At 42.1% G+C, this 24,060-nt stretch overlaps 1 protein-coding gene across 1 annotated transcript in view; it reads left to right on the forward strand.

The window, feature by feature from the left end:
• Positions 1-24,060, forward strand: part of LOC122809329 (cyclin-dependent kinase 17-like) — a gene marked incomplete in the record, with an annotated part of 1,699,239 nt that overhangs the window by 173,051 nt on the left and 1,502,128 nt on the right.

Consider the following 24,060-nt stretch of genomic DNA (forward strand, 5'->3'; position numbering starts at 1 on the left):
GGACTTTCCTTTTCTTCTATCAAGATTCATGCTTAAGCTATTTCTGCTCATTGTTCCTTTGAGCAGCCCATTTTCTCTCATCCCTTGATGAAACAGTTCCTCAGGGGAGCTAGCAATTTAAAGCCTCCCAGAAGGGCACCTACTCCTGCTTGGGATCTTAATTTTGTACTTGCTACCTCAGCAGATTTGAAGTTTCTCTCCTGGAAAACTGCCTTTCTCTTGGCTATTACTTCAGCTAGAAGAGTTTCTGAGCTGCAGGCCTTAATGGCAATAGAGCCTTTTATCATCTTCCACGTGGATCGGGTTTCTCTTCGAATTAATCCCTCCTTTATGCCCAAGGTGGTTTCTAGCCTGACTCTTAACCAGTCTATCTTCCTAATCCTCAGAATAAAGGGGAAAGGTTACTGCATTCCCTGGATGTGCATAGACAGCTTAGATTTTACCTAGACAGGACTAACCCTTTTCAAAAGTCGGATCAATTGTTGGTCAGTTGTGCTCCTGGAGCTCAGGGCAAAGCTGTTTCAAAACAGACCATTTCTAAATGGATTGCTCATTGTATTCACATTTGTTACTTACAGCATGGCAAGGTTCCTCCACAGAGTATTAGGACCCATTCTACTAGAGCAGCCTCTACCTCAGCAGCTTTTCGAAGAAGTGTACCTACTTAGGGACATCCTGGAAGCAGCTACCTGGACTTCTGTCCACACTTTCACTAAACATAACAATTTGCCCTTGTTTTCTAAGTCCAGGGCTGGTTTTGCCACTGCAGTGTTGCAGGGCATCCTTACCAATTGTTAAACAGTGGGTGTTCCTCCTCCCTTTTGTTTTTTTCCTGGGCTTTGGGAATCAACCCAGTTTGTAAGGACTGCAACAGTGAAACACGATGAACATAGTACAGTTGTGTACACTTACCATAAATGTAGATGTTTGAGTGTATTCACTGTTGCAGTCCTAGTTTCCCTCCGTTCCATCCCCCCTTTTTTTCCCTAGGGCACAGACTGGATTTTTCTTTTCCTGGTCTAACCTTTTTGGGGGCTTCTGACAGTTAAGGCAAGAAAACTGAGGAAATGGCGTCTGCTGCCTTCTTTTGTACCCAACGTCAGGCTGGAAACTGAAGGCAGCCGATGTCGTATACCAAGGACTTTGGTATTCTGGCTGACTGTGGGCTTCTGGGAGCCGGATAACCCATTTTGTAAGGACTGCAACAGTGAATACACTCTAACATCTACATTTATGGTAAGTGTACACAACTGTACTGTCTGTGGCTGACATAGTTTGCTGATGACTGCAAACTGGGAAAGGTCATAGAATCTCCAAATGATGTCAACATCCTACAAGAGGGTCTTACCCAAACAAATGATTGTTGTACAAGTCATGGCCTTAAACTCGATGCAAAAAAAATGTATTATCCCTTTCAGTGCCATGGATGTTCCTGCTAACTACCACATCAATAGCAACACCCTAAGTATCCACTCAGTTGTGGGAGACCTGGGCACACAGGTTGACAGCAACCTTACCTTTGATCACCATGTTTCCACAATGGTAAGAAGGGCATTCTGTATTGCTCATCTTGTAAGTAAGCATTGCCTCCAGAAAAAAAAAGAAGCTGTAACCTCCCTGTACTCTTCCCTCATCAGACCAATAATTGAGTATCTCCTCTTTCCCTAACAATATCCCCCCAACATAACTGAAACCGAAAATTCAACCCCGAATAACTCTGAATCCTCCCCATTTACTCTCAAATCCATTCCTACCCACACTATAAAAAAAGCTCCTACTAAAGTTAAAACCTTGCTCTAATGCCCCAGATGACATTCCATCTAACTTTCTCAAACTAGCTGCTGATGGCATAGCCCCTTCCAATCAGCATCCTAATCATTTGCTACATTCAAGAGTCCTACGTACCACACCTCTGGAAAAAAGCCTTCATCATCCCCCTCCACAAAGGAGGTAACAAATGTTCAATCTCCAACTTTCTCCCTATTGCTATCCTATCCCCTATCTCTAAGATACTCAAAAAATGTATTCACCTGCAACTATTACCCTACCTACTGGACAACCAACTACTAACTCCTACCCAACATGGGTTTAGACCAGGACATAGCACCACCACTGCCCTTCTTTCCTTTCTCGAAATCATCAACTCTGCTCGCGACTCTGGTAACTTAGTTTCTACCCTCCTCCTCAACTTATCCAAAGCTTTCGACACTGTCTCACATGAGCTTCTGCTTTCTAAACTCTTTCATCTTAATCTTGCCTCCTCTTCCCTCAAATGGTTCACCAGCTATCTTTCAGCCAGGGAACAAGCTGTAAAATGGAACTACTGTACTTCCTCTTTCTTTCACACCCAAACAGGAATACCCCAAGGCTCTATATTGGGTCCCTTCCTGTTTAACATTTTTATCAATGATTTTCACCAAAAGATCCCCAATGCTAAACTGGTACAATATGCAGACAATTCCACTATCATATGCTCTGCCAAAACTCTTCCCTTATTAATAAACTTTACTCAAGAGGCCTTCTCTTCCACTGAGTCCTGGATGCTTGAGAATCATCTAGCCTTAAATGCCTCCAAATCCAAAATAATGATCTTTACCCCTTCTAGACATACTGCTGTTGACAAAGCATCCTTCTCTATACTCAGCCTAAACAAAACCGCTATTAAAATACTTCCCCATACAAAACTTCTAGGCGTCCTTATCGATGACCAGCTAAAGTTTGACATCCACCTACAAAGCAATATTAAAAAAACTCATCAAAAACTTAGAATGCTTTATCGACACAGATGCTACCTTTCTCTGTCTTCTAGACAACTCCTATCTACCACCTACCTCCTAGCCTCCCTTTTGTATGGAGCTCCACTACTCACTAATCTCCAATCAACCCTAAAATCCAAACTTTCCTCATGCTATAGTAAAATTTCCAAGTTTGCCACAGGATCCAAATCCTCCACTCATCATTATAACTCCCTCCATGCTCTAAATTGGTTGGAACTCCCAGGCTACCTAAATTTCATTCAACTAACAACAGCACACAAGCTGATTTTTAAACCTTCTAACTATCCATCACTCTCCTCTTCTTTAAAACTTCACCAGCCACACAGAACACTTAGATCCACAAATCAGAACCTATTGGAACTTTACAAGCATTTACACACACCAGGGCAACTACTACTGTCATTCTCCCTTGCTAGATTATGGAACTCTCTTCCTCTACACATTAGAACTATCCAGAATCTCCCTTCCTTTAAAACCCTACTCTACTCTCCCCTCTCCTCTCTCTGGGAGTGCTCCTGCACCCATCCTACCTGATTCCTGATACCTATCTCTATTGTATCCTACTCACAATCTCTGCCACTGCTTCATTTCCTTTGTCTAAAATTATGTTGTACTAAATGAACATGAATTTGTTGTTTTGTAAATAAATATCTTATACATGATTGACTTAGCTCATATATTTAAATGTTTTTATAATATTGTCTTTCTGTATATTGAATGTTAAATTGCTGCTCTTATATGCTGTACTAATACATTTTATATTGTCTTTGTGTCTGGAGCTTTTCTCCTCGGGCCTCCATTGAAAACGGGCTACCTTGGCCCAATGGACTTTCCCAGTTAACAAACTGAAATAAATAAATAAAATACAACACCCCTCTTGGTATGTACATTTTCAAGCACCTGCAGCAATTGGAGAGACAACAAAGGTTCCTCACAAGGAAAATTCAAGATCTTCAGCATGTGTCCTGTGTGGATTGACTGAAATCACTGTCACTTTATTCTGTTTCATACAGACTACTCAGAGGTGTGATCTCTGCCTTGCATGCAACGCAATCTCTGACCCTGCTTTATTGGAAATGCTGCATATCTGCAAGTCAAATGGTACACTGGTTACTCACTCTAAAGACCTTAACCTAGTATGTGACATTAGTAGAACCTGCTAGTAGGACAGATTTGTTTCCCAGATGTTACCACAACTTTGAAACAGACTCCCACTTCATGTCAAACAAAGCACCTCATTGGCCATCTTCAAATGCAGTCTGGACAGTTGGATGGATAACCATAAATTCACCCAGGGGTTTCCACCTGTGTCCCTCTTGGACAGTGGCAATAGATGCTGATTGTGAACTTGGCTAGACTTGTAAGGGCCCTAGGGCTGTTAGCCTAGTAGCTTCCTGTGATCCTACATGCATACCCAGAGCCCTCACCACTGGGACTGCTTGTAGGAGTGTGTTATAAATGTTGTAATTTCCATGGGTGGCTATCTTTCCAACAGGTGCTGTTATGCATTTTTTCACACTGAGTTTTAGTCAATGGCTCTGGCACCAGATGCTTGTCTATGTTAGGCCCTCTTGAAGGGTTTCTGTGTCTTTAGGGGATTCAGTGACCACATCTAGTTTGCATTTGTCTGTGATACTGGTCAGTCAGGGGCCCTTGATGGTTGCCTTGACTTCAGAGAAGTAGATGCGGAAAAGGAGAGACTCCAGCACAGATTGCTGTGGGACTACACTAGTAACTGGCCTTTTAGTGGAGGTGGATTCCCATATCCTTTCCTCTTGTGTCCTGTCAATAAGCCAGCTGGTAATCCATCAGGTGACATACAGGTTTATGCCTAATTTTGCGAGTTTATCTATAATATCTGAATGAGTTATTGTGTCGTGGACACATTTGCCAGATTGAGATAGACAGCGTGCACTGTTTTGCCCTCATTCATAGCTTTAGTGACCACCTTAAAGAAGGCCACCTGGTTAAGTAAGAATAACCTGCCTTTGAGAAAACCAAACTGGGTTGGGTCTAGTGTCTGTAGGTTTCCTATGACTTTCCTTTGGGATGCCATAGGTTTTGGATATTTGTGACGGCGCTTTATGTTTGGTAAGGATTGCTGTTTGGATAACACTAGGCCCATATTGTCTATAGAAAGGTTTTAGATTGAGTGGCTGAGCTTTCTCTCCTTCAAGAGACAGTTTTGCCTTTTAAAATGTTTAGGAAGATCAATTTCTGGCTCTTCTCTAATGGCACATAGTCGATTATTGTACATTGGGTTTTGTATTGGCTGCTTTTACCCCTTACTTGACAGCCTGATTTAGTGGAAGCTGGCAGCTTAGTTAGCTGGTGAAGCTAATGAAAGTATTTTTTCTGTTTATCCATACTATCAACTGTTTTTGTATTGCATTGGACTCTGCATTCCCCAGTCAAGAGAGTTGAATAGTTTTATCTGTTGGGAGCAGATGCGTTTAATATCTGTCCTTAATTTGGGCTCAACCTACTTTTATGCATCTTTCTTGTAAATATGGCTAGCCTAGACCCTGCTGATCCTGTATTCCAGTCATGTAAAGCATACTTTAGTTTTTTTTTTTTTTTTATGCAGTGGTTATGCAGCTGTCTTTTTAAAGTGTGTGGCCCCTCCTCATGCCGGCCTGTTTCTGAGAGTGTCCACAGGGCCTTTTCCTTATATTATGTTTAAAGTGCACTTTGATATCTGAGGGGTTTGCTTTGATAGTGTACTGTCCCTTCACACTTTGTTCACAATCTGATAGATACAGACGTTCCTAGATGTTTAATTGCTAATATTTCTCTCTTGGTTTATGGAGACTACCAGAGCAGCTATTTCTTTGGAGGATTGTTATCTTTCAGGTGGTTTTGCCTTCACTCTGTGCATGAACTGAGGTCAAAGTTTCCCAGGACTGTTGTTGCCCCTTGGGCTCTCCTCTACAGGTTGTGCATCACTGGTTTCAGCAGTAGATGGTTTCATTGTGGCATCATTGTCATTTCCTGAGAGCCTCTTGCAGCTCTAGGTTAGATCCTCTTCCTAGTAGCAGTATCCAGCCATGCAAGAGAATTAGCTAGGAACTCTGTCCTCTGAGTAAGGATTCAGTCTTCTTAGCAGTTAGGAAAGCTATGTATTTACCATAAGATTAGATCTGACTGGAGGCTTCCATTGTCATTGTCCTCTCACCTCCTTTTGGGATGGAGTGTTTCCATGATGTGGGGAACGTGGTCTCACCATTCCAGCTGTTTGGGATGTAAAGCTGCTCTAGGGTAAGAGTGCGTCTGTCTTCCCTGTGTCTTCCCCTCTAGGCAGTATAATGGCAAGCATGGGGGCTTCTTGAATTTCTTTTGCAGTGAATCCTGGTGAGTCAGGTTGTTCTTTTCTAGAGCATTTTGGCACAGACCTTTGAGGCTGCCCCTCTGGTCAGGAGGTTGCATACAGTTTGTCTGCAGCAATAACAGGTAAGCTACCCTTTTATGTCTTTCTAACTTTTTGTGCAGCCGTGCATCTAGGATATGTTCATGTGGAGTTCCTGGCAATTAGCCACTTTAAATTTGGGAACAATCCCTGATTGTTTTGCATCAACTCTAAGGGATGCTTCTTCCTGCTAGTGAGGAATCCTGGATGCTGTGTCAAGTTATGGCCTGTTCCATATCTGGAATCTGTTCTTTCCATGGTAATTCTGGATTCACTCTTGGGTAGTTTTTTAGGCCAGTACAGTAGCCCTGCAAGAACTGCTTTATAGCAGGTATTACTGGTTTTATATTTTCACTGTTCCTAACTGGTTTAATTACTGGAGTCTGCTGCACTGCCTTAGGTATTTAGCAAGCACAGGTCACAGTAGTCCAGCGTTCAGACTGATGGATGGGTGTTCTAGTAGGTCAGACCCTAGGTTTATGTTATGATCTCCCCTGTCACAGTTGGACATCTCTGTTCTTCCTGATGAAGCTCCCTGATGAGCTTAAAATCTTGAAGGTCATGAGGGACAGACTGGTTGGCACCCTGGACATCTCTGATGATGCTTTCCCATGCCATGACTTTAGAGCTTTCTAGTTCCATGGACTGGAGATATAGTCTGGTTTGAATCTGCATCTGAGGTCATTATGGTACAGCCTTCTTTTTTTCTACATTGCTGGTTGGAGATTTCTTGGAGTGGAGATCTGTGTTGGCATTCTGTTTTACCTAGGTACCTTGGAGGTTAAGGAGAGGTTCTCCCTCACCTTCAATTGTTACTTTGGGAAGGGTTTTTCTGTCTTGCTTTCCTGTTGTCTCATTTAGTTAGTCCCCTGCAAGGGAGCAATATAGGGCTTTACCTGGAAGAAAGACCTCTCTGTCTGTTGCATCTCACTTTTTTCCCTAAAGGCTGTGTGTATTTTGATGCTTGGTTTCTTGAGGGCTTTTTCCCATTGCAGGAGTTCATCCCTTCTTGCAACCACCACAAGGAGCTGTCAGCTGTGTCAATGCCCCATGCAAAGTGTTTGGTCCTGCTGTTCTGATGGGTGGTTGGATGCCTTATGCCTAAGACTTGTTCTTCTTTAGTGATGCCTTGTAATCACTTGACTGGTTACAGGGGCCAGCTGTGTCATCTAGATCTTTTTCTGTTTTATCAGGCTATCTTGGGGAGCCCTTCAGATCCAGCTGGCCAGAAGGATCATTTGGAAATCTCTCATCCTGTCCTTGTTATGGGTATTTATTGTAGTTCTTTCTTTCCTTTTTCCTCCTCTCACTTTCATAGTGACTCAAAAACTTTAGGTGATGGAGATGTATACAAAGGTTCATAGGTATGATGAAGTGCAAAAGTGGCCTGGGAAAATGTTGAATCCGTAAGGAGAACAAAAGCTTTCAGGTAGGTGTAACTTTAAGTGCATACATGTTGTATCTTTCCAGATACTGACAAAGTCATTGCCAAGAGTGAACTATGTCCTTCAGCAAGGGGACGCATGTCATTACAAATTTTCTACTCTTAATATGCAAGAGACTGCTTATTGCTTTGGCAGTAGGTGTTTGGGCTCAAAGCCTACTGCCAAATGATTGCAGTTTTTGCTTTACCTGTTTCTATGACCTAGATTTTCTTAAATGCAAGAATGTGTAAATTTTTTGCAAATTGTTTGCATCTATTTTTTTTTTTTTTTTTTTAGTTTACACTGCAGTTTTTGCTGTAGAACCGTGGCACTTGGTAGCAGCACTGGATTATGTTTCTTTACCCAGGGATGCATTCCTGTCTTCCTTTTTCCACACAACATGTTTTTTGCTTCTGGTTTCTGGCATCATTCCATTTACTTTTTCTGTTTTGCTGAATTTCACTGCCATATTTCTGGAATAGGAAGGTCTTAGGATGTATCCTACTGCTTTTTTGATGAGCTACGTATCGGAGTATGAGAACAGAACATCTTATGATATGATTGGGTGTTGGTCTTGCTGTTAAATGTAAGTTGCTCTAAAGGTGGATGTTAAGCAAATTAAATTTTTGTTCTATTTAAAATTTTAAAGTTATTGAGCAGCATCTGCTTCTTCAAAGCAAGGAGTAGAAATTAATCTTTTAATAACAGATTAGGTGTATCCTTAATACACCCTTTAACTGTCAGATTTTTCATGCCTAGATGACTTAACTGCAAGCAAAAAAAAAAAAATATATATATATATATATATATATATATATATGTATGTATATGCACACACACACATATATATATATATATATATATATATATATATTTAACAGCACATGACAAACCGGTTTCATGTGCTGTGGCTCATAAGTACCATTCCCATGCTTACTATTTTTCTTGGTTGATTATTCTTTCACTGTAACTCATTCAACTGATGTATTAAAACGTAATGTTCTGTTTACATAATAAAAAAAAAAAAAAAAAAAAAAAAAAAAAAAAATTCTGTGCTAATAAAAATTAACTTGTATTTGTTTGCTCCTCGTATTAACCTACATGTAGTCCTCCCAGAAACTGTGTAGTGGCGCCTCATAGACAGCATTGTACTCCATCCTTGTACAAAACTGTATGGTCTTCGTTATTGTCTTTCCAGTCATTACAGTAGACTGCCGTTCACATAGTTTTTTATTAATGCAGTATGATGCGTGCTGGAGTCGGAATCAGAACAGAGAGGTGTTTGTCAATACTGAATGTTGCCTTGCATTGAAATTGAACTGCAGCAGTAGTTATGAGAAAGCTTGAAGGCAAGTGGCAAATTAAAATCCAATATAGCAGCAAAAACAACCACAGAGGTTCCAAACACGGCAAATACGATCTTTGCTTTGTTTTGTTAATTCTTTTATTCTAAAAAGTACAGACAGGTAACCGCTTTCACGGATAACAAACTCTGCTTCATCAGACCATGTTGAACACAATGTAACAGATGACTATTTAAATGTTACAAAACAAAGCAACGATCGTATTTTCCGTGTTTGGAACCTCTGTGGTTGTTTTTGCTGCTACTATTCTTTTCCTTGGTGGTTCCTTTATCAGAAATAAGGTCTCTGTTGTATCCCTAAAATCCAATATAGTAGTCCTTCACTGCATTCAGTGTCATGCTACCTAAGGATTAAGAGTGAAGGATAATATGTTGATTCATTTCTCACATTCCTGTTCATGCACAGCATGTATTCTGCTGAGCTTGGTACCGAAGAGTGTGTCATATTCCAGATGGAAACTTAATTGCTCTTCTATTAAGGTTATGTTACAAAAAGTGTTACATTGTGATGCAGATGAAAAAGAAAATCACAACATATGTGCTGTCAGTGTCATTTGCTGGAGCAGCATAAAATAAACTACATCAAATAAAAGTACATGTAGACCATCAGGGGAAAAAAAAAAAAAACAATAGAAGCAAAACATTCTGTACAACTATTTTGAGTGCAGGCAGCACCATGGCACAACAATTGGCATAGCTGCCACAGATTGCTTGGGTTTCCAGTTCATTTCCTGCGCTGAGGTCCTTTAGTGTATAGTCTGCACTTTTTCCTTTTGTCTGCATGGGAGTTTTCTTTGGGGTGCTTTGGTTTCTTCTCTCATCCCAAAGATGTGCTGTAGATAGTTGGAATTCCTCCATTTTACCTATGGTTATGCTTTTGTGTGTGCATGTTTGTCTGTCTGTGTATATTCTACTGTTCAGGATTACTTTTCTTGCCTTGTACCCTTAGAATACTTCGATAGGCTCCGACTCTTCTACACGAAACTAGATTAAACTGGTAGTAGAAAAAAAGTAATTTCCTGTTGAGTAGTACAGTGTGCTTTTCAAATAGGTTTTTACATTTAGCATGACAATTTTTTAAGAAATTATAGCTACAGGGGAATACTCCTGGAATGGAGTTAAATAGTTGGTCATGGCTGAAATCTGCCATATTGTCCTACTTTCTGGATGTACATTAACGGTGTCCATTGTATACTATACAGTACTGTTATGCTTAATCCATGTAGAGTGGAAAAAGTAAGAGTGCATGTTTTGCTTATTGGTTATAAGAATGTATGTGACATACTTAAGTGATGTAAATGTTGAGTTCCAGTCTCATCCCATCTGTCTGCTTCTGTTTGTGTGAATTCTGCCAGGCAGATCTGATCAGGCAACGTTATATCTTTACCGAGTACTCCAGCTCGAGCTGCTTCCCTAGTCTTGCCATGCATCTGTCCCCCTCCTGCTCTCCAGTCTCATTTATCACTGAAGCAAAGAAGACTTGAGAGCCAGTATTCTCAGTCCTTCCCTACTCACGTCATGCATGTGGACCCCTCCTGCTGTCAGAACTAGTCTGCCAAGAAGATCGCCCAGCCAGTGTTCTAGCTAAATTACTTAATATAATTCAAAATTATTAGCTCATTGAATCTGTTTAATCATTTTGTTTCTTATTTTACCCGTGTTACAAACTCTAAACTTTTTTATTGATTAACAAAAAAAAAAAAAAATTCCTTCTTGTTTCTAGTCACAAGTGCTGAGACCTTCTCGTGTGTCTCCTGTCTTCTGTCTTTCCCTTATTCTAGATAGGAGTTATAGAACTAGTTTCATCTGGTTAATTAGGCAGTTGTTTCTATTTCTTGGTACTGTATACTTGAATATGGTTATCTACTGCATAAACATGTATGCATCAAAGCATCCTCTGATCTAGCCCTTGTGGACCTGTTGCACATCAGCAAAACTAATGCCATTAGAAAGCCCAGTCTAGAGATATAAACCTCATGTACAGCGTAAATATGACGTGTTGGAGGGACAGGTATGAGTATCGGAGAGTTTCTCATCTATGTTAAGCAGAATTCCTTTCTGCACTTATTCAAGTGCATCTTAGATCATTGTATGGGGAATCCTAAATTAACCCTGGTTTGCCACCTTTGTCCCTATTAGAAGAAGCTTGTAAATACTTGATCACCTGTACAAAAACTATACCTTCAGTAAAATAAGTGGTATAAAAATCTGTCAAATATATTTTGAGAAGCATGGCCAATCTTAAGAAGACCATTTAGCCTAGTTATTGCTCATGAACCTGTGCTTGTGTATATGTATGTACGTGTATATATAAAATGTGATCATGTATTTTTATACCCTTGTTGGTGTTTAACATTTTTTGTTTTTGATTACATGATTTATTGTACCTTTCCTTGGACAAGGGCTTCAAAAAACTGGAGCCACTGTAGACAGAAACTTATGCTTCAGAATACCCATGGCCTTTGTGTGGTATGCCTGTGGCCAGAATATCTGCAAGCTAGCCTGCAAAATAAATAAGGCCTTGGGCCCTTGTTCCCTGAAAAAAGGAGAAGTAGACTAGAAAGGGTTATTGCCATCCTTTTTCTGCTGAGTCAGATAAGGCAGTACCTGCAAATGGTCAGCTGTGATCAGTGTACTACCCGTTAACAAATGAAAGTAAATTAAAGTCAAAAGAGAAGAAAATTCTTTAAAACAAAAGGAGAAAAAGGGGGAGAGAAAAGCTGAGTCATCCAGACCCCCCCCCCCCCATGCTAAAACTCCTTGTTCTGATTCTTTCTAGGCTGCTTTGGCACAGATTCCTTCAGTGCTTTCTCTTTTTCCAGTATTGGGCCCTTCCCATGCCAAATCATTGTAACCTCCATTAGTTAATCCAAAAGAACCACCAGCAGCAGCTCTTCTTTCAGAGTAGGAACTGTCTAGATTTCTTCTTTCTCACCCCCCCCCCCCCCCATTAGATCTACCAAAGTCCTTCCAGAGCACCAATGAGTTAGATTGGGACAGGATGATGAGGGTTTTTGTTGAGGTGCAAATTGAAATGGGTGTTATCCCTTCCTTATTGGCATCTAGGGTGGACCAGGTTAGCCCAGTGTCTCCCATTCAGACTCTTTCCCTATCCATGTCTTGACACTGGAGTTATTGGAGACATTGTTTTTGCCGGAGCCTTTCAGGACAGTTCCAACAGGATTGGATCCTGCAGTACCTTACCCCATGCCACTTGACTCTTGAGGATGTAAGTGCCAGTGGGGTCTCTGTACTGAGACCTTGCTGCCAGATCATCTCCACCTTCCCCTGCCCCAACATGCTCATTTATTTTTTTCTGTTTTGGGATCCTTTGCATTTGCAACCTCTGCTTCAGTTTTGGCATCTGGGTTGTCACTGCCTTTGATATCATTACCATTAACAGTCCACCTCAGCGTGGACAGATATGGTACTGGAGCAGAGGTCTTTGGTGTTGATGGAGTCAGAGTTGGCCTTCATTATTGAGAGGATGATTGCCTGCATTTCAAATAAGGATAGGAAGTCTGCAGCGATCCTTGCTCCAAATGTGGCACCATTCAGTTTGCCCCTTTGCCATTCCATCTTTCCAAAGGACAGACCAAGCTTGAAGGCTCCCCCAACCAGCTCACCCTGAGTTTTCCAGAGATTTAGATGATTCCCTTCTGGATCCACCCAGGAAATGCGTGTGTAAGAGGAGGTGCATTAACTGCCCAGTTGAGTCCCTGACCCCTGACACTGACCATGAGGAGGAGGAGAAAGGATCCCTACAGTCTCCTCCAGAAGATACCAGGTTTGGTGAGATTGTTGAATTGATACACCAGAGGGGTTTTGACCCACAGACCCCCTTCCCTTCATTTTGGAGGCAGTTGACATCTGGCTGCCTCTTTACCTAAAGAAATGGATGGCCATCATATAGGAAAAGCATAATATCTAGAGGATTACACATTCCTTTATATCCAAAATTTTATCTGCTGGGATATGTAGAGAGCTTTATGCAAAAAAAGAAGGCACAAGGGCAAGAATTTAAAATGGTTGTGATGTTATTAATATATTGGAAACCCAAGTGATTGCCTAAATTTCCTGCTGAAAATTGGTGAATATTTTTGTAACATTTGTCACTGCAAACTGTATATGAACTAAGACATTTAAGTAATAGACCTAGTTTGTATTTATTTTTCCTTTTATAAGGTAAGACAGAACTCCTTAGAACCCCTGTGGTTTGTTATATTGGGTACTTGTGTATTATCACAACCAGATTTTTGTGATAATACCTCTTGCTTCCCGGTGTATGAATGTAAAAAGAAATGTATGAAGAATCACACAGGTAATGTTTTCTCTAAAAAGCACTTTGTTTAGGAGGAACAGTGTACTATTTGAAAGATGACTGTTTGAAGCTGTGCCGTTTCCCGACATGTCGGTTATACTACTTTTCCAAGTCCTGTTATGTGTGCACACAACACAGCAAAAGTAAGTGAAACGGAGTAATTACTCTGAATCACAGCACAACCTCACTAAATGTAAACAATTTTGAAAATACTACTGTTTCTTTCTGGTTTGCCAAAAACTTGACACCAAAAAGACATACAGTGACCACAAAGACATCTTCTCCTGTGAAGCGATAACATTTTGTGGCTGGATGCAAAGAGTCACCCGTGTCTGCGGCATATTCCCTTCCCATAGCAGGCCAAAAGGGGTAAAAACCAACTGACCTTTCCCACACCATCCAAAAAGGGGGAAAAGCAATGTCTACAGATGTGATTCATTTATCATTAAACACACATCATGGAGGATGACACTCCCGGGGGCCAACACTGCTCTTTCGCAACCAACTTCCAGAGCCAGCCACTACATTTTCCTCACATATAACACTCTGGTCGTCTCAACTCCAATTTGCAGGACAGTGCAAAAAGGCATGCAGGTTAGTAAACTGTCCTAAATCATGACATTAAGGACAACGATTCGTTTTGTCCATAATGTCAGGAATTATCAGAGATTCGGAACCTGGTTACGAGAGAATCGCAAAAATCTAGTTGCAATAATACGCAACTAACTTATATTATTTTTAACCTTGCGTGTCATACTTCCTTTACTTACTGTTTAAGGTAGCATGTTTCTATTCATCCTCATTTTATCATAAGTATTTTCTTTGATTTGTAATCTGAGAGTTAATATTTTTAAGTATTTTATTTTAATACATTAAAAAAATTCTTGCACATACCCTTTGAAGGCCACCATATGTATGGCTTGGCAGCTGGAACCAAGTACATTTCCAAATGATTGCTGATGGTAAAATACCCTTCCTCCTCTTGGTGTCTGTAGTGCAGGTATTCAGTCTGCCATCTTCTTTCAGGGTGGATAAGGAAGTAGTAGCCATTCACTCCCATCCTCCCCTGCTGAATCACTAGTTGAAATGTGGTTGTCTGAGTAATAGTCGAGACTTTATTCCCGTACACCATCTGACCAGGAAAAAGTCCTCATTTTTGCATAAATACTCAAGAACTCTGTGCAAGTCCAATTGAGACCTTCATATAGTATTAACAGCATCTGTTTTCATTGTTTTCCCAGAATATTGGAGAGAAATGTGTGGTAGTTCTGGGCATACAACAAAATCTAGGAAATTCTGATCATTGTATGAAAGTACCTCCGCAGATGTTTTTATATCCAAACAAAGTTGAAGCACACATTCCCATAAACAGAAGGAACATGCTGGAGGTACAGTGAAAGAGCAAGGAATGACTGGGAACAGATTTTGCGAATGCCAAAAGCTACAATCATTTTAAAGGGGAACTGCAGGAAGTGATAGACAAGTTAATGGAGAGGCACTTAGCTCACTAAAGAGATGTGCAAGGTTAAATTAGGTGAAAGTTCCTTACTCAAAATACATCCTAGCACTGTTACCTCTGCTGTTAATTGTAGCTAAACAAGCAGTCACTAGAAAATGGAAAAAAGAAGAGGTAGCCTCAATCAGAGAGGTTATGAAAGGTACGGAGGAAGCTTAAGATCGAGAAAGGAAGATCTCTGCTGAAAGAATAGACGAGTTCATGATAAACTTATGGAATTAATGGGATTTAACTCCAACTTTGTGAAGTGAAATGACAGACTGTGTATTTAGAAAACGAATTGTGAAAATCACGGGGTCATGTTGGGTGGAACTTAAGTTTCTTAAGAGGTTATATAGCTTGCTAAATACTGTAATTGAGATTCTGTATTAGATGTCTGCAACAGACTAGAAGAGTGGAAGAGGTAAACTGTCATACTATAAATGAGCATACAGGGAAACAAAAAGGAATGAATGATAAACTTAGACATGGACATACAGCAAGCTCCTATAGAAGAGATTAAAGAACAGTTGAGGAAATGGTCTCGGTATGTGTAGTGTGTCAAAGCAGTGTAGTACACAAGAATGTTTATATGGGACATGGCTTTGTTTGCTAAATATTAATAGTTTAATTTGTAAGAGAACAAAAAGTGTTTACCCCATGCAAAAAAAAATTCAGATGAGACCAGTTTTGGAATGTAATGTGAAATTCTGACTACTTAGAACCAGTGATCAGAGCAGTGAAACACAATGCTAGCAATGGGAAGGGCTAATCAAAGAGGAGAATGACAGGTGTGTTGGGTTCTCTTGCTGAAGGGAGCTGTGATGTGTTTGATGAATTCTCTTTCAGCTCAAAGCTTGTTGTTCATCTACAAACCTGCAGGCAGAATTCTGTGGAAGTTTAACACTGCAAAGACAGGTATGCCACCACATTTTCAAGAGGCAGTTGTCATTGCTGAAGAATGCTTCCCCAGTGCTGCTAGTGGCTGCTAGAAAATGTCATCCATACTGTTGTGTATAACATCATACCATGGGTCAAATGTTAATCTGGCACAAGCAATAATGATATTCTAAAGCCTGTCTTGCATGCTGTCATCTTTAACAATAAAATTGGTAGAGTTGTTGTGCATGATCATATGCTCAAACTGTGCTCAGAAAATGAAGTGGTGTAAAGCCTCTTCCATATGCTTGGATGTTGTGTTCAACTAATTTTTGATCCACAGAAAGAAAAGTTGCATATTTAGTATAGGTTAGAATGCATGCATTTGCATTTTACCATGCAACAGATATGTAAATAAAATGGAGCTCATGTATAAAAAGTAAATAGTTGCATTCACAACCACTACTGAAAAGCATTAAGCTGGAGAGTGACTTTAAAAAAGTATTACATTGTGCACAGGTGTTAACTTTGCAGTCCATTACTTGTTTTTAAGGGACACACTTCTAAGTTAGGCTGCTGCAAACCCTTGAGAAGAAGACCCCAACAGAAGTGTGTCATTTTTGTTCTGCCATGGCCTTATGTAAGTGGTAAGTCTGTCATCAGTGTTTTAAACAAGAGTACACACACCGGTACAACTGAAACTTACTACAGCTATCCAGACTGAAGTTTAACACTGTGTATTTGAACTTGTTTTGGAGAGTACCACACCAAAAATATTGTGGAAAAGCAGATGTTCATCGTGTTACACTGCTGCAGTCATTACAGTTGGGTTATCCTGCTGTCAGGCAGTCCTGCAGTCTGGTTATCCTGCCGTCAGGTGGTCCCGCAGTCGGCCAGAGTTCCAAAGTCTTGGTCCTGCGTCGGTTGCTGTCGCTTCTTCCCTGACGTCAGTGCACCAGGGGTATATAAGATGCATCCGACACCATTTTCTTCAGTCTTTCTTGCTGTGCCCGAAGCAGAAGCAGTTTGCAAGTGGCAGTCAGCCGACTCCTGAGATTTTCGAAGTCGAATTTCAGATCCGAAGTCTTCAATAAAGCTAAGTACCCCATTGGGGGAACTTTTTTCTTGCCTCAGACCGATGTCAGAAAAAGTTAATAATTGCATTTCTTGTGGGAAGCAAATACCTCATAAGGAATTCCACTCTTACTGTATTCCATGCCTAGGCCCTGATCACGATGCCACTAGTTGTCGGTTTTGTGCTAGATTTAACAAACGTGCTATAAAAAGACGTTTTGATTTTGCTTTGCACTACTTTGGCCGAAGGTTCAATTATACTATGCCATCGGATCAACCAACGACTTCAATACTGAAAAAATGCAAAGACAAGAATAAAGACAGGCATACGAGGTCCAAAACCGACGACGAAACCTCTTCTAGGCCAGTCGCCGGTTCTCAGTGAGGTGCTTTCACAGCCCCTGACACCCGCTACCTCAGAGCCACAGGCTGCTTCCGACTCCCACGTGGAGACAACTAGGCCTCTGGAAACTCAAGGTATTGGGCCTACGGAAACTAATCCCTCAGATGGGTCCGGAGCCACAGATCAGGCATCAGCTTCTGAGGGTGTTTTCAGACCTTCACAACTTACCATTAAAACAACAGCCAAGACAAAGGTACCATTAAAGACAAAGAAACAAGTACAGCATTCTCCTGGACAGTCCTCCATGCCTAAGAAACAGATGCTTAAAGTGGCAGAAGACCTCATTACTCTAATCAGGGGTTCCCATCCCCCTCCTGAGAAAAGGCCTAGGCAGGATACAGACTATGATTCTTCTGATCAGGTTTCCATTTCCTCTGATTCCTCTTCAGACCAGGGATACTCTCTACTCCCTATGACGACTCTGATGCTGAAGAATCTATCCCTTCATCCTCTCCTCCTGAGGATTATTCTTTTGGGGAAACTTTACATACCATGAGGGAGCATTTCCATTGGGAAAGTCAGGATTACTCAGAATCCAAGAAAAGGCTCGGGGATTTCCTTTTATTGCCTCAGCACAGGCCCCTGGCTATTCCACCTGTGCTAGATATTGTGGATGATGTGTTCTCTGAATCCAGCTTATCTCCTGATTCTTTGCCCCCTGCTCCAGCCAAGCCAGATAGGTATTAGAGTCCCTGACTCTCAAGTTTCTATACAAAAACCCTTCTGCTGATCCAGAAACTATTTCGCTGGGTCCAAAAGGGGTTAAGGTTTCCATTGCAAAAAATCCAGTACCCTCTGACAGAGATTCCAGAGCTTTTGATAGATGGGGGAGGAAAGTATACAATTCTGCAACTTTAGCAGTAAGAGCTTTAAATTGCCAGTTCCACATGCTTAAGTACCAACAATATTTAATGGCTCAGTTAAAACAGAAAATGCTTGCAAGCTCAGAAGCTCCTGATTGTAAAGAAATACAGGATGTATTGCATGCAGTTGAACAGGTGGGAAAACATACTCTGCAATGTGGTTTTGATTCTTTAGAGGCCTCTTGTAGAGCCGCAGTTACAGGTTCTGTGATTCGAAGACATGCTTGGTTAAAAGAACAGAGCTTACCTGATCATGTTAAGGCAAAGTTATTGGATGCTCCTTTACAGCATGATACCTTGTTTGGTGTTAAGGCAGAAGAGGCGTTAAAGAAAATGGAGGATAAAGCTAAATCTATGCAAAGAGTCAAGGATTTCTTACAGGTACAGCCACCTCGGTTTAGCAGAAATTGGCCAACAAAGAATTGGTCCTTTCCAGTGTCAGACAGGCCACAGAGAGGCAGATACAGACGCCCAAGAGGCAGATATCAACCCCAAGGCTCAAACAGACAACGACAGTGGGGCACCTCAACCCCAAAAGGAGGTGAGGACAAGTCTCAACCTTACAGGAAACAGTCACAATGACTTTCCCCTTTGTACGCCAAGCACGTCCCTTTTGGAAGCCCCCTTAGGGGGAAAACTTGCACTTTTTCTCAAAACTGGCAAACAATCACCCAAGACAAATGGGTTCTGAATATTGTGTCTCAAGGTTACAGGTTCCACTTTCATACTTTACCAAGGCTAAAAGGAATGCCAGACCTGCCACAAAATCAATGGATAGAGGCACAAAAACAAATTTCAGCCCTCATGGACATAAGAGCTATTCAAAAAGTACCACAACAGGAACAAGGACAAGGATTTTACTCAAGACTCTTCCTGGTCCCCAGAAAGGACAAGGCCTGGAGGCCCATACTAGACCTTTCAAGTCTGAATACTTACCTGGATATTCCGAAATTCAAAATGTTGACATTACAGCAGCTTCTACCCATGCTGGGCAAGAAGGCTTGGCTTGTTACTCTGGACCTCAGAGGCATACCTGCATGTCCCTATCAGACAAAATTGCAGAAGATACCTCAGATTCAAAGCTGGTACAATGCACTACCAAGTCTCTGCACTGCCCTTTGGCTTATCTACTGTGCCCAGGCTCTTCACAAAGTGCCTGGCACCAGTAATTGCATTTTGCAGACAAAAAGGAATTCAAATATATCCATACCTGGACTACTGCCTCATTCAAGCAGAGACAAAGGACATTCTTCTACAGCATCTGGCATTTTTAAAAAGGTTGCTAATTTCTCTAGGGTACACAGTAAACGAAAAGAAGTCAAAACTAGTGCCCTCGCAACAGATTATATTTCTGGGTGCCAGCTTAAATACAACGGCCCAGATGGCTTACCTCACGCCAGACAAACAAGTTCAATTAACTCAATATTTTCAATTACTGGCAAAAAAGTCCCATCTCCCTGCAAGAAAAATTCTGCAGGCCCTGGGATTCATGGCATCCTGCATACTACTAATACCATATGCCAGACTGCATATGAGGAAATTACAATGGTACCTAAAAAGTGTTTGGACTCCACACTGTCACAGTTTAGAAGCAGTAATACCAATGATTCCCTGCCTACAACAGGAGTTTCGATGGTGGGCACAGGCATGTCACCTAAACAAGGATCATCCTTTTACCCAACCCACAGCCAGGCAAACTCTAACAACACATGCCTCGGATTACGCCTGGGGAGCACACATGGCAGGAAAATGCATTCAGGGCAAGTGGACCACAGACCAAATGCATCTTCACATAAATCAAAAAGAGATGTTGGCTGTTCAAAATGCCCTAACAGCTTTCAAGGACCTTCTGCATCCAGGACAATTATTACTAAAGACAGACAACACCACAGTAATGTGGTACATAAACAAGCAAGGGGGCACTCATTTTTATCCCCTATGCAGGCAAGCCATGACCATGTGGAACACAGCTCTAACGTATCAAGTTCACCTGCAAGCACAATTCCTGCCAGGAAAGAAAGATACTCTGGCAGATGATCTAAGCAGAAATATCATGGACCCTCACGAATGGAAATTGAATCCACAAATCTTCAGCATGGTAACGCAAAAATGTGGATGCCCAGACATGGATCTTTTTGCCTCCCCACTGAATTGCCAACTACAAAAATTCTGCACAAGGACTTATCACAAACAAGCATGGAAAGTGGATGCTCTTTTGTTCAGCTGGAAAAACCTAAAAGTTTATGCCTTCCCGCCACTGCCTCTCCTTTCAAAAGGTACTCCTAAAAGCCAGACAAGAAAAAACACAGATGATCCTGATTGCTCCAGACTGGCCACGCCAGCACTGGTACCCTATCTTAAGGAACTTGGCTCAAGGCCCACCATGGATTTTGCCTCAAATTCCACACCTTCTGACTCAACAAAACAATCGGATCCTGCACGGTCAGCTCAAAACCCTAAACCTGGCTGCATGGCAGATACATTAGTCAAACAGGCAGCACCTCTCTCTAAAGCTGTTATGGATGTCATTTTGGAGGCCAGGAGGTCTAGCACCAGGAAAGCTTACTCAGAAAAATGGAAGAGATTCTGCACCTGGAACCAGGCTCAAAGCCTTGACCCTCTTGTTCCAAACATTCCTCAGCTTTTACAATACTTAACTGAGATGCTGGACAGAGGCCTATCCTTCTCATCAATTAAGATCCACGCCTCTGCCATTTCAGCACATTACAACACGGATCCTCCTTTATTCTCTCATCCCTTGCTAAAGCAGTACCTCAGAGGGGCTAAAAACATAAGACCGCCCTGGAGAGCACCAACACCAACTTGGGACCTCAATTTTGTTTTGGAAAAACTTGACCCTACCACCTTTTGAGCCAGCCAATACAGCCGATCTAAAATTTTATCATGGAAAACACCTCTGCTCCTGGCAGTAACTTCAGCACGAAGAGTCTCAGAGCTACAGGCATTAATGGCAGTGGAACCTTTTATAATTTTTCATCAGGACAGGGTTTCCTTAAGGACAAACCCTACCTTTATGCCAAAGGTGATATCTAGTGTGACTCTTAAACCAAACCATCCATTTGCCAACTTTTTATCCAAACCCCCAGAATAAAGGGGAAAAACTTCTGCATTCTTTGGACATACACAGGCAGCTACGCGTCTCCTTGGACAAAATAAAAGCTTTCAGGAAAACTGAGCAACTGTTTGTAGCATATGCTGCAGGATCACAGGGCAAGGCTATCTCAAAGCAGACTATGTCCAAATGGATAGGACACTGTATTTGTTACTGCTACACACAGCATGGAAAATCAGTCCCAAATAACATTAGGCCACATTCCACCAGGGCAACAGCCACTTCAACAGCCTTTCTCAGAGGAGTACCTACCAAGGAAATTTTGGAGGCTGCAACTTGGAGTTCAGTGCACACCTTTACCAAGCATTACCACCTGCCTCTTTACTCTAAATCCAGAGCAGGATTTGCCACTGCAGTTCTGCAGGGCCTCATAGCCAATCCTAACTCTTTACAGACCAGCCACCCAACCTTAGCTTTGGGATTCTACCCAAGTGTAATGACTGCAGCAGTGTAACATTATGAACATAGTACAGTTTTGTACCTACCATAAATGTAGATGTTCGAGTGTTCACACTGCTGCAGTCCAGGTTACCTTCCCTCCATCCCCTCTGAACTAGCTGGACTTATCTATACCTTTCTATCCTATACAACCTTTGTGGTGTATTTGCTTGTAACTGTAGGTATTGTTTTTTTTTATTTTATATGTATATTTTTTATTGGCAATATGTATTGCCTACCTCCTTGGGGGCACCTGACATCTGGGGCAAGAAAAACTGAAGAAAATGGCATTGAATGCATCTTGTATACCCCTGGCGCACTGACGTCAGGGAAGAAGCGACAGCAACCGACGCCGGACCAAGACTTTGGAAATCTGGCCGACTGCGGGACCGCCTGACGGCAGGATAACCCAAGTGTAATGACTGCAGCAGTGTGAACACTCGAACATCTACATTTTTGGTAGGTACAAAACTGTACTTTGTCAGTCTTCCCTCAATATATACACTTCAGTGCATCTGTTCAGTTATTTAGAGAAAGTAATGTTCATTGCTTTCCCATGTTAATGAAGTAAATGACAGTTGCAGTTATGTATAAAACAAGTTCATTTTGGCCCAAGGGAGATGTTATCTGTACAGCTGTTTTGTGGAAGTTTCTTAATATTTGCTCTTACTTTAGTATCAAGATATTTTCTTATTGGTAAAATGCAAGTAGTATGCAAAATATTTGGTGTAAAGTAAGAATAGATCTAAAGTTGTTAATCTTCTTCCTGTTCATCACTGATGGGTTCGGTTCCGAGCCTTCGGAACAGAGTTGGCCTTATACCATGCTTGCGTGCACCAAAAACTCTCGAGCTAAGCTGCTACCCACAATGCCCTTCACTCATTTATCTCAGATCTCGTTTGCCGTGCAGTCATATAGCAGCGTTTCACTGAGCTCTCCAGCCAAGTGTTATTTTTTTTCAAATTTTATAAGTATGTGTGAGTTTTTTCCAGTCAGTTTGCTATTTTTTCTCTAATTACTCACTCAGCTCTACCCACAGGTATTTATTTTCTTGCCATTGTTGGTATTGGCCTTTTTACCCTTGTGGTATTCCCAATACCATTGTTGGTATTTCCCTCTCTCTTTCTCTCTCCTCCACCCCAGCTGTGAGCTCGGCTCCGAGCCTGTTCTTGGCTCCGATCATTCCCCTGCTGCTGGTTCCCAAACTGGAATCGTTGGTGCCATTCTTCAATGCACCACGGACCCAGTACTCCTCGCCTGTGGACCCATTTGCCGGACAAGTCTTCAGCCTCTTTTTGGACTGGCCTGAATCCCCCTCAGGGGCATCGGAAAGGTCCACCAAGAGCCTTTCAGAATTGGATGCGGTGTGCCTCTTTGATCAGCTGCTAACCGCCAGGGGAATTACAAATTTTCCTAGAGCCCATCCCACTCCGGGCTTTGGGTCTATTACCCCAGCAACCCTTACGTACTCTTCTCCATTGGATCCCTCTGTTCTGAGGCTCATTTTTTGACATCTACGGGAGGACCCCTTACCTCGGCGCCAACAATGACTGTGTCTGAGGCTCCGAGGCCCTTTTGGATGTCTGTTCTGTCAGAACCCACCCTTCCTCAATTTCATGCCTTGGGGGGTGGAACCCTCCGTTCCGGCCACGGTTCTGGTTGTGTTGCCGGTTCCGTCTTCGTGTCCGAAGGTGGCTCCGCACCGGTTTTGCTTGAGGCTCCATCCCCAGGAGCAGACTGCGTGGAGCGGGGTGTGACTCCGGTTCTGAAATTGTCTTCTTCAGTTCCATGCTGCCATTCCTCTTCAGGCGGGCCTACTTTCCGGGTCATGGAAAGGGTGCTCATATGGAGCAATCCTCCTACGTCGGACATTCCACCAGTTCCCTCTGAGCTGCAGCTATCAAAGGCCACACCCCCCCCCAGGACTCTGAGAGCACAAGGCCCAGGAAATCCCTGTTTAGGGTATTTCCCTTTCTGAGACTTCTTCGGATGCTCCCACTGAAGAACCCCCTCGGAAACAGGCATGTAAGAGGAAACACATGGACTCCCTAGTGGAGTACCTCACGGAAGATACAGACTACAATGATGGGGAAGGATCCCCACGGTCACCCCCTGATGTCTCATTTGGAGACATCCTGGAAATCTTGAAACAGAGGGGTGACTGGAAGCCCTCCAATCCTTCCTTGGAGGAATCCGTATTCCTGCAGGCCTTCTGCTCTCGGCCCTTTACTTCTTGGGTGACCCCCTCCCCACCAATGAGTTGGTCAAGCTTATCGTGCAGCGGGCATAGAAGAAACCCGACACAGTTGAGGCCATCCCCAGGAGATCAGATAAGATACTCTTCTCCTCCAGAGGATAAACCCCATTGGTCTAGAGGTTTGCCAGTAGATGCTATGGTGGTGGCGGCAGCCACAAAGAAGGACCTTGCGGAGGAAAGTTCTGCTGTCCACCTGCCCAACAGAGTCCTGGGTGGTGGACAGATTA

The sequence above is a fragment of the Protopterus annectens genome, chromosome 8.part0 (assembly GCF_019279795.1).
Source record: "Protopterus annectens isolate FY-2018-M chromosome 8.part0, PAN1.0, whole genome shotgun sequence".
NCBI classification, from domain to species: Eukaryota; Metazoa; Chordata; order Ceratodontiformes; family Protopteridae; genus Protopterus; species Protopterus annectens.